The sequence below is a fragment of the Hyperolius riggenbachi genome, chromosome 10 (assembly GCF_040937935.1).
Source record: "Hyperolius riggenbachi isolate aHypRig1 chromosome 10, aHypRig1.pri, whole genome shotgun sequence".
Lineage (NCBI taxonomy): Eukaryota > Metazoa > Chordata > Amphibia > Anura > Hyperoliidae > Hyperolius > Hyperolius riggenbachi.
This window is the reverse complement of record NC_090655.1, coordinates 31463189-31473838: the sequence shown is the minus strand read 5'-3', so window position 1 is coordinate 31473838 and position 10650 is coordinate 31463189. Positions and strand designations below refer to the sequence as shown.

At 44.8% G+C, this 10650-nt stretch overlaps 1 long non-coding RNA gene across 1 annotated transcript; it reads right to left on the bottom strand.

The window, feature by feature from the left end:
• Positions 1–7298: 7298 nt before the first annotated feature.
• LOC137533937 (uncharacterized) lies at positions 7299–10167 on the bottom strand. The gene is made up of 2 exons (XR_011024255.1): positions 10057–10167; positions 7299–7584 (listed from the first exon to the last, which is right to left on the bottom strand). It is a non-coding gene; the product is annotated as an uncharacterized lncRNA (long non-coding RNA).
• Between the last annotated feature and the right edge of the window lie 483 nt (positions 10168–10650).

The window sequence follows — 10650 nt, the reverse complement described above, 5'->3', positions numbered from 1 at the left end:
TTGCCTTCCATACACCGCAGTAGTGCACAATGTAGCAGGGGTGAGTTATGTGAGGGCTGTTGTGTTGATTCATCAAGTATCTGCATTAATGGCCCATTAGTGATGTGTTTATATTGTATTATCACTAAAGGACAATTTTATTATGTGTTAAAGCAAACTTGAAACGAGCTGCAAAAATAACAAAAAACTGGAGAGACGACTCTGGATACCTTAGAGCTTCCATGTCAAACTTTGGCCTGCAGAGCCATCAGATTCGACACACATAGTGGTTTTCCCAATTTGCAGTATGTTTGGACCACTCCAGACCACTAGGTAAGCTGTATTGAAGGTGAAGCCTAGATTACCAGGGAAACTATAGGGGAAAGCATTAGACACCAGGTAACTTTATGTGTGTGGGGGGGGAGGAGTCACAAAGCCACAGGGATTGTATAGGTGAGGGAGGACCGCTGAACGCCAGGGAACTGTATAGGGGAACGAGGAAGGACCACTTGACATCAGGGAACTCTATAGGAGAGTGAGGAGGCAATAGACACCAGGGAACTGTATGGGGGAGGGAGGGGGGCAAGTAGACACCAGGTAAATGTATAGGAGAGGGGAGCCACTAAACACCAGGGAACTGTGTGGGGGAGGGAGTGGAGCAAGTAGACACCAGGAAACTTTATAAGGGAGGGGTTCACTAGACATTGAGGTTGGCCCGTGACTTTGTCTCAGTGTCCAATTTCGGGCCACTTTTATATTTCATTTAGACACAAATTTCCTATTTGATGCAGGTATCCACTGTGGAAGACTCAGTCATGTGATCCCTAGATCTGCATACAGAGATAAAGCTGTCAGCAGAGTGGGCATATCTTGCACAAAGCCATTAGCTGACCACTCCCATCTACTCCCTCTGTTCCTCCCTTTGCAGTTCAGGGAGGAAGTAAGCAGGACCAGCTCTGTGTTCATAGGAAACTAGAGGCTGTTGCTTCATTTTCTTCAATGGAACATTTAGACAGATCATACAATACTGCTCAGTCCAGAGGAAGTCCGTAGTGCAAATTATTAATGCCAAAATGTAGTTAAGATTGTGATATATTTCACACAATATACTGTACATTAAAGCCCTAGTTAAAGAGGAACTATAGTGGCAGTAACAGTTTTTTAGGTTTTTTTTTACAATATTCATTAAAAAAAAAAAATATTTAGGCTTTTCTGAGCGCTTTAAGATTGATTAGCGCTTTCTGATCGCTTTTTTAAAATGTCTCCCATTCATTGTCATTAATACCGCGGTAAAATCGCCAAGATCACGTACGCGAAAAATTGCTGCGATTTTACTGCGATTTTAATGAAAGTGACTGGGAGAAATTTTTAAAAAGCGCTAATCAATCACAAAGCGCTCAGAAAAGCGCTTATAGTGTGGCTGAGCCCTGAGGGCTCGTTTCCACTATTGCGTTGCAAAATCGCTGCGGCAAAATTCGCATGCAGATGCGAATTTTGCATGCGTGTGCATGCGAATTTTCATGCGAATTCGCATGCGAATTCGCACGGATGATGATGCATGCGAATTTAACCATGGCAATGCCGGTGTGCTTTTCCATTGATTTCATGCGAATTCGCATGCGAATTCGCATGAAAATTCGCATACCAAAACAGCATGCGAATTTCCTATTAAATACATTAGCGGCGATTCGCATGCGTTCCACTCTCAGGCGAATTCGTTGGCTCTTTTGTGCGTTTTTTCACCGCTGAAAAAAACGCACCTCAACAACGCTACAGTGGAAACAGGCCCATCCACTTGCATTACATGTGCGAATCTGCATGCGTTGGACGCATGCAGATTCGCGATAGTGGAAACGAGCCCTGACTCAGTGTTTGCCCTTTGTAAAGATTTTCCTCTCCCTGATTTACATTGTGAAATTTATCAGAGGCAGCGACATCTTTAGTTCTACCAGGCTATCTCTGCAGCATGTTCATTACTGAGAGTTCTATGCACAGAAGGACAGACAGCACGCTTGGCAATTGGAAACAGCTATTATTTCCCACAATGCAACGAGATTCACAGACAGGAATCTGTCAGGACCATGGTCAGGACATCACACTGTAGGAGGGGTTTCACCACAATATCGTCCATACAGATGCGTTCCTAATGATCTATTCGAGAAAAAGTAAAGATTTCTCGTAGGAAATGGGGTATCGGCTACTGATTGGAATGAAGTTCAATTCAGGATAAGAGTTTTGAATGTATAAAAAAAAAAAAAAAATCAGGATAAGAGTTTCTCTTTAAAGGGAACCAGAGATGAACGTTTCACACAAAATAAACATATCAGTTGATAGCTTGTAAAGAATAAATGCTCTACCTGATAATTTTGCCGCTCTGGTGTGCCTTTTTAGTGTTTTTTATCCATTATTGCTCCAGGAAAAATCAAATATGGCCGCCGGCTCATATCACTTCTGCTTCCAGGTTATGAGGTGTTCTGGATGTGCTGTCTAGGCTATATGAGACTAGGCTGCTATCTAGGCTAAATGCAGCCTTTCATCTATGTGCTTTCATATTGGTATGATCTGCCTGTAGGAAGTGTCACTGATAATAACTGCATTTTCATTCCTATGAGAATCTAGTGCACACAGAGCACACAGGGATCATATTACAGCCACAGAGCTTCTCTCTCAGGAGCAGCCCCCTCCCATCTCATCACAGCTCTCAGTATGCAAAGCAGAAGATCTAAGCCAGGAGGGGGAAAGCTTGGGCTTGAAAGGACTTCACAGAAGAGTGACTCAGCTATAATGATTCCAGGTCAAACCTCGACTGAATTGTCGGTGGATTCTTATCACAGTTGCTAATAGACTAATTAAGCAGATAACAATGAAACTAAAAGCAGGGAAGGTGTTTACTGTCATGTTCCCACTGATAAATGTAATAAAATACATGAGGGTGCTTCATCTCTGGTTCTCTTTAAGGTCTAATCATCAGTTACTGCTTAGTTCCTCCTTGCTCAATGTTTATTAAAATATTCACCCATGCCACACCCTCCCAGCGTTTTCTTTAACTATCCTGGGACCGCCTAACGCCGATGGGCGTGACCGCGGCGGCAGCCCCAGGACCGCCTAACGCCAATGGGCGTCAAGTCCTGGGGCTGGGATTTGCAGGAGATCGCTCGCAGGCTGCGTGCGCATCTCCTGCTCGGGGGGCGGAGCTCCGCCCTGCCTTCAGTCCGCCGCTCGGGTGACTTAGACGGTGAAACCGCCGTCTTTTCACTAAGTACAGCAATGCGATCAGCAGCAGCGCTGTACTGGGGACAAACGCGTGACACGGCTGTCCCCCTGGGGGACAAGAGAGCGATCGGCTCTCACAGGCAGAAGCCTACGACAGCTGATCGCCTGGATTGGCTGGCTGGGGAGAGGGAGGGGTTTGTTAAAAAAAAAAAAAAGACGTAGAATAAAAATACAAACAAAAACACTCAAATATTTATTTAAATATAAACAACGGGGGGGGGGGGGGGGGGAATCAGACCCCACCAACAGAGAGCTCTGTTGGTGGGGCTCTGTTGGTGGGGGGAAAAGGGGGGGGGGTCACTCGTGTGCTGTGTTGTACGGCCCTGCAGCTTGGCCTTAAAGCTGCAGTGGCCATTTTGTTAAAAATGTGACTGGTCTTTAGGGGGGCTTACCACTGTGGTCCTCAAGTGGTTAATTTAAAAAGAAGAAAAAAGTTGATTAAAAAAATAGCAAGGAGAAATGTCTTCTTATTGCAGATAGGTCCAAGTAATAGGAGTTTCAGGTCTTTTATAAAGTTGCAGCTCTTACCACCAAAAGAAATGTTTAAAAAAAAAAAGTTATAAATGTTGTTTATATTCAATGAAACGTCATCTTATGACACTTTGCAGAGTTTCCCTTTATTCTCCACAAAGTCCCAGAAGCAAGTGACAATCAAAGACAACTTTGAATATCTGTTTACCTACCTACCCACCTACTATGGTTGAGATTAGATCATGAGGTTCTCTGATGCACGTTTAGTGACATGACTATAAACACACTATGTCGAAGCGCTGCAGAAGAGGTCAGCGCTAAATAAATGCACAATATAATATACAATAGGGTACTGGCTACCCAGAAGTCAACCAACTATCAGCTTCAACCAATAAGCACAAATCGTCGAAAGTACTCACAGTAGACCAACTTTGGCTGTTTTTAGGCTCTGCTGTGCTTAAAGAATGGGTTCCCCCAAGGGTAATATACTTTGTATTAAATGTTAAAACACAGTAATGGAGAGTTCATGGCATGTAAATAGAGCGGGGTCTAGTATTGTATTAGCTAAGCCTATTTTTAACATTGTCAGTCTCAAGCAACCAGAAAGTACACTCTACAGTCCTGGCCAAAAGTTTTGAGACTGTCAAAAATATTGAAAATTAGAAAAGTTGGTGCTTAAGTTTTTAAAATAGCAATTTGCATATACTTCAGAATGTTTTGAAGAGTGTTCAGATGAATTGCATACTCCTTCTTTGCCATGTCAATTAACTGAATCCCAAAAAAACCTTTCCACTGCATTTCATTGCTGTCATTAAAGGACCTGCTGAGATCATTTCAGTAATCATCTTGTTAACTCAGGTGAGAATGTTGACGAGCACAAGGCTGGAGATTATGTCAGGCTGATTGGGTTAGAATGGCAGACTTGACATGTTAAAAAGAGGGTGATGCTTGAAATCAGTGATCTTCCATTGTTAACCATGGTGACCAGCAAAGAAACGCATGCAGCCATCATTGCATTGCATAAAAATGGCTTCACAGGCAAGGATATTGTGGCTTCTAAGATTGCACCTAAATCAGTAATTTATAGGTTCATCAAGAACTTCAAGGAAAGAGGTTCAATTCTTGTTAAGAAGGCTTCAGGGCGTCCAAGAAAGTCCAGCAAGCGCCAGGATCGTCTCCTAAAGATGATTCAGCTGCGGGATCAGAGAGCAACCAGTGCAGAGGTTGCTCAGGAATGGCAGCAGGCAGCTGTGAGCGCATCTGCATGCACAATGAGGCGAAGACTTTTGGAAGTTGGCCTTAGCCTGGTGTCAAGAAGGGCAGCAAAGAAGCCACTTCTCTCCCAAAAAAACATCAGGGACAGATTGATCTTCTGCAGAAAGTATGGTGAATGGACTGCTGAGGACTGGGGCAAAGTCATATTCTCCGATGAAGCCCCTTTCCGATTGTTTGGGGCATCTGGAAAAAGGCTTGTCAGGAGAAAAGGTGAGCACTACCATCAGTCCTGTGTCATGCCAACAGTAAAGCATCCTGAGACCATTCATGTGTGGGGTTGCTTCTCATCCAAGGGAGTGGGCTCACTCACAATTTTGCCAAAAAACACAGCCATGAATAAAGAATGGTACCAAAACACCCTCCAACAGCAACTTCTTCAACCAATCCAACAACAGTTTGGTGAAGAACAATGCATTTTCCAGCACGATGGAGCACCGAGTCATAAGGCACAAGTGATAACTAAGTGGCTCGGGGACCAAAACGTTGAACTTTTGGGTCCATGGCCTGGAAACTCCCCACATCTTAATCCCATTGAGAACTTGTGGTCATTCCTCAAGAGGCGGTGGACAAACAAAAACCAACTAATTCTGAGAAACTCAAAGAAGTGATTATGAAAAAATGGGTTGCTATCAGTCAGGATTTGGCCCAGAAGTTGATTGAGAGCATGCCTGTAACATTCACAGAAATGGCGGCTGCGGGCACGCAGGTTGTCTCCGCAGCCGCCTTGCCTTCCTGCTCAGGGACTTCGCCCGTGCCTCTGGTGTCTAGTACGCCGAGGACGGGTCTGTCTATTGCACATAGAGTTGCGGTATCGCGCGGGCGCGCGTGGAGACAGGACCCTTATGCGGGGAGGAGGTGCGTCAGCTGACCGGCCGGTCGGCTGACGTCAGAGGAGACTCACGGCGCTCCAGATTGGCTGATTGTTGTGGGCGCGGCCGTGGGGTCTCCTCTGCTTCAAAAGCCTTCAGTGTTCACTCGCAACTTGTCTGCTGTTGCGAATACTCACGTGTTAGCGCTCAGACCTTAGATAGTATCCGGTGTGCTTTGATCTGGGAGGAAACCAGGGATTTCACACAAGACTAGCATTATTGTATTACTGTATATTGATATTCTGTGTATGACTCTGGCTACCCTCTGACTCTGCTCTTGCTTATCATTTCTGTACTTCTGCTCATCTGACTCCGTTGCTGAACCCTGCCTGATATCTTACTACTCTCTTGCCGATTCTGTACTGCCCGCCTGTTACTGATCCTAGCCTGTCTGACCTTTCTACTTACCAGTGAGCCCTTGTCACTGGTGAAGTGCTTTTCTAATAGTACTCACCAGCTCCTCTGGTGAGGTTTAGCCAAACTAATCAGTTACTGTGTTCTAATAGTACCCACCAGCTCCTCTGGTGAGGTTTTGTCAAACTATTCAGTTACTGTGTACCAATAGTGCCCACCAGCTCTTCTGGTGAGGTCTAGCTAAACTATTCTGTTACTGTTGCACCAAGCACTACATACTTTGTATTCTGCCAGCTATACTTGTATTATTGGTTATACTGCAGATCACCACATAATCAGGTATAGCGTCTGTATTATTGGTGATTCTGCAGATCACACATAATCAGACGTCTGTGTTGCTACACCAATCCTTACAATGCCCAGTCGAATTGCAGAGGTCCTGAAAAAGAAGGGGCAACACTGCAAATACTGACTATTTGCATAAATCTCATGTAATTGTCAATAAAAGTCTTTGAAATGTATTAAGTGCTTATAATTATATTTCAGTACATCACATAAACAACCGAAACAAATATCTAAAAGCAGTTTAGCAGCAAACTTTGTGAAAACGAATATTTTTGACAGTCTCAAAACTTTTGGCCAGGACTGTACTGTAATAATAATAATTTCAGGTCTAATGTAGTATTCTGCTCCATCTTGTGGGCGTTACCTAGACTACCACCATACTCCAATAGAGCAGAGCCCTAGAGACAAGTCTCCTCTTACCTTTAGACGTATGTTGGAGGTAACAGCATCACAGTGATTTGTGTGGCAGCAATTATTTAGTTCAGTCTCAAATTTGCCAGTGCGGCTGATCCATAGTTTGGTTGGTAGCGTTCTTCTGTTGAGCCTCCAGCCTACTAAAGTTGTTTGACGCTCTAAAACTATGACTTTGCTGCTGGCATCTCTCTTTCTCCATTTATTTATATCGTCAGCTATTCATTGTGGCTTGAAAGGCTTTGTAAGTACATATTATAGCCAGCAACAGCAACATCTTTGTATATAGGAACACTTCACCAAAGAAAATAAAAAGAGAGATTTGTGACGGCTATAAATCTTTACTACAAATCACCGATGTGACACAGGCCTTAGGTCGCAATTACACAGGTGCTGGGATTGTGTTTGTTGTACTTTTTTCAAAGCAAAACTGCACCAATATATTAAGGTTACAGTGTTTCTCTTCGCACAGACGTAGATTTGTTGCTTCGGCTTGCAAGGTGCTCAGCAGCGTTCTTGAATGATCGTGGCCTCAACAGGCACATAACAACTTGTATTATATATAAACATGGGTCAGGTTGCCTTCAGTCCATCTGCAGTAAGGTTACTGTGTGAGATAATGCATCATTTAGGTGGTTTGGGGGAAAGTATTCATCAACCCCCAACAGAAAATGTCAAATAAACACCCTGATTGTACTGCTCAATACAACCCCCTGGGTATACAAAATAAAACGAGTACACCTGTCATCAGTGGCGGCTTCAGATTCAGATTTTTTTAGGGGGGCTCAAAAGGGGGACATTGGTTGGCAGGCAGGGCTCACAGGGGCACCCCCCCCCCCACCAAAAAAAAAGGAAAGGAGCGAGTGTGGCATACTAAGTGTGCCACGTCAGGTAATGCCAGTTATAGGTGCCACCAGTATAGGCAGCATAGTTGCCCCAGTATAGCTAGTATAGTTGCCCCCAGTGTTGGTAGTATAGTTGCCCCCAGTGAAGGTAGTATAGGTAGCATAGTTGCCCCAGTATATGTAATAAAGTTGTCTCCAGTATAGAAGAAGATACAAAGATGGTCTGCACTTGTCCACTTGTTAATTAGACTTTATTTAGGACATATCCAGCATCACAAAAAGCTGACATGTTTCGGACCAGGAGGTTTGAAACATGTCAGCTTTTTGTGATGCTGGATATGTCCTAAATAAAGTCTAATTAACAAGCGGACAAGTGTGGACCATCTTTGTATCTTCTTCAGTATCGTTGGGAATCAAGCTTCCAGGTTCCAGCACTGTCCATTACTGGGAGTAGAGTAGTATATCTCTTCTTCTGTGTCCCCAGTATAGGTAGCTAGTATAGTTGCCTCCAGTATAGGTAGTATAGTTGCCTCAGTATAGCTAGTATAGTCACCCCCAGGATAGGTAGTGTAGTTGCCTGTCGTATAGTTGCCCCAGTATAGCTAGTATAGTTGTCCCCAGTATAGTTATTATAGTTGCCCTCAGTGTACCTAGTATAGTTGCCCCCAGCGTAGGTGGTATAGTTGCTCCCAGTGTTGGTAGTATAGTTGCCCACAGTGATGGTAGTATAGTCGCCCCCAGTGTAGCTAGTATAGTTGCCCCCAGTGAAGGTAGTGTAGTTGCCCCCAGTGAAGGTAGTATAGTTGCCCCCAGTGTAGCTAGTATAGTTACCCCCAGTGTAGTTTGTATAGTTGCCCCCAGTGTAGCTAGTATAGTTGCCCCAGGAGGGGGAAGCAGTGCTAGAAGGAGGGGCAGTGGGGACAGCGGCGTGGAGGGGGGGCCAGAACCCCCCTCCCTCACCTGGGTCCCCTGCTTCTGCTTCTCTCCCCCTCCATATATTGTCGGCAAGCAGGCGGGTGGAGAATTACTCACTTCTGAGTTCCAAGTGCTGAAGTGCAGCGTCTCCATCGCCACAGGTCTCCGCCTTCAATGCCACTCACTGTGCTTCCGCTAATCAGAAAGCACAGTGGGCGGCATTGGAGGCGGAGACCTGTGGCCACGGTGACGCTGTGCTCCAGCGCTTTGAACGCAGCAGTCGGGTGAGTAATTTTCTGCCTGCCTGCTTGCCTGCCGACGATATATGGAAGGGGAGAGAAGAAGGAGGGGACCCAAGTGAGGGAGAGGGGGGTCTGGCCCCCCTCCCCGCCGCTGTCCCCGCTGCCCCTCCTTCTAGCGCTGCTTCCCCTTCTGCTGTGGGGGGGGGGGGGGGGGGCTTTCGGAGGGGCTTACAAAATGTCAGCTGGGGCTTGAGCCTTGGGTAAGCCCCATTATGGAGCCGCACCTGCCTGTCATACCTGTTATTTGAATGCCATGAAGCAGGCCATCTTGTTTTTGCACTTGTAGATGAAGGTTTTCTGGCTGTAATGCCTAACACAAATAATGAGATTTTCTGGCAGATTTCTTGCCAGATCGATTATTTCCAGCATGTCCTAACTATTTTCCGATCGATTTTCCGTTCACTGCTATGGAAAATCAATCGGAAATCGTATGGGACATGCTGGAAATAATCGATCTGGCAAGAAATCTGCCAGAAAATCTCATCCTGTGTATTAGGCATACGTTTGAATCCCAGGGATAATCACACTCACCGGAAGAAGATGGAAAAGGGTAGGGTGCCTCGGCACCTTAAAAAAGGAACAGAGGCAATGGGAGCCCAAATAGCGCACTATGTAAATATAGAAAGAGATAGATGTGATGAAAATCTACTCACAAAGGTAGGTCGCATGTAGGGCAACCAACCACTTCAGGCAGGTGGAGATGTATGACCCGACTCCACCGGGGTGTCCAGCCTGGATTGGAAATGGTTGCTCTCTTGCGGAAAGATTACTCACTCACCAACTCACTGTGGTGCTCGTAAATACCCCTCCAAACCAGGAGAGTGTGTGTGTGTGGGGGGGGGGGGGGGGGAGGTAGTAGCTGCACAATGGGGAGAAGAGGCGCCCAGGAATATACAAAACTTAAAGAGAAACCATTGCGAAAATCTTAAAATTTAAAACACATACAAATAAGAAGTACACTTCTCCCAGACTAAAATGAGCCATAAATGACTTTTCTTCTATATTGCTGTCACTTACAGTAGGTAGTAAAAATCTGACACCACCAACAGATTTTACGCTAGTCCATCTCTCTATAGGGGATTCTCTGCATGGCCTTTATTCTTTATAACGACACTCCCTGAAAAAGATTAATACACTGATGCTGGCCAGCCTCCCTGCACGCTGTACACTATTTTGGCAGTTGGACAGAGCAACTACCATTCACTAAGTGCTTTTAAAATTAAAGAAAAGCCTGAGAACCCCCCTATGAGAAGATGGGCTAGTCCAAACCTGTCTGGAATGTCAGATTTCTACTAATTACTGTAAGTGACAGCAACATAGGAGAAAAGTAATTTATGGCTCATTTGTATGTGTTTTAAATTTTACCATTTTCGCGAACGTTCCTCTTCAAGTTAAAAACACTAAAATCGGAAAATGGGGGCAACCTCCCCCCCTTTTTTTAGATTTTACTGTTAAATTATTTATGTTCATGGGTGTCTCTTCTCCCCATTGTACCGGAAAAAAATGTACAACTCACCTGTTCCAGATTTCCTAAACTGCACAATATAGCAAATATCATCAGTTATAAGGTACTATTTTAGGACCCGTTTCTGCAAGTGCAGAATGCACAGC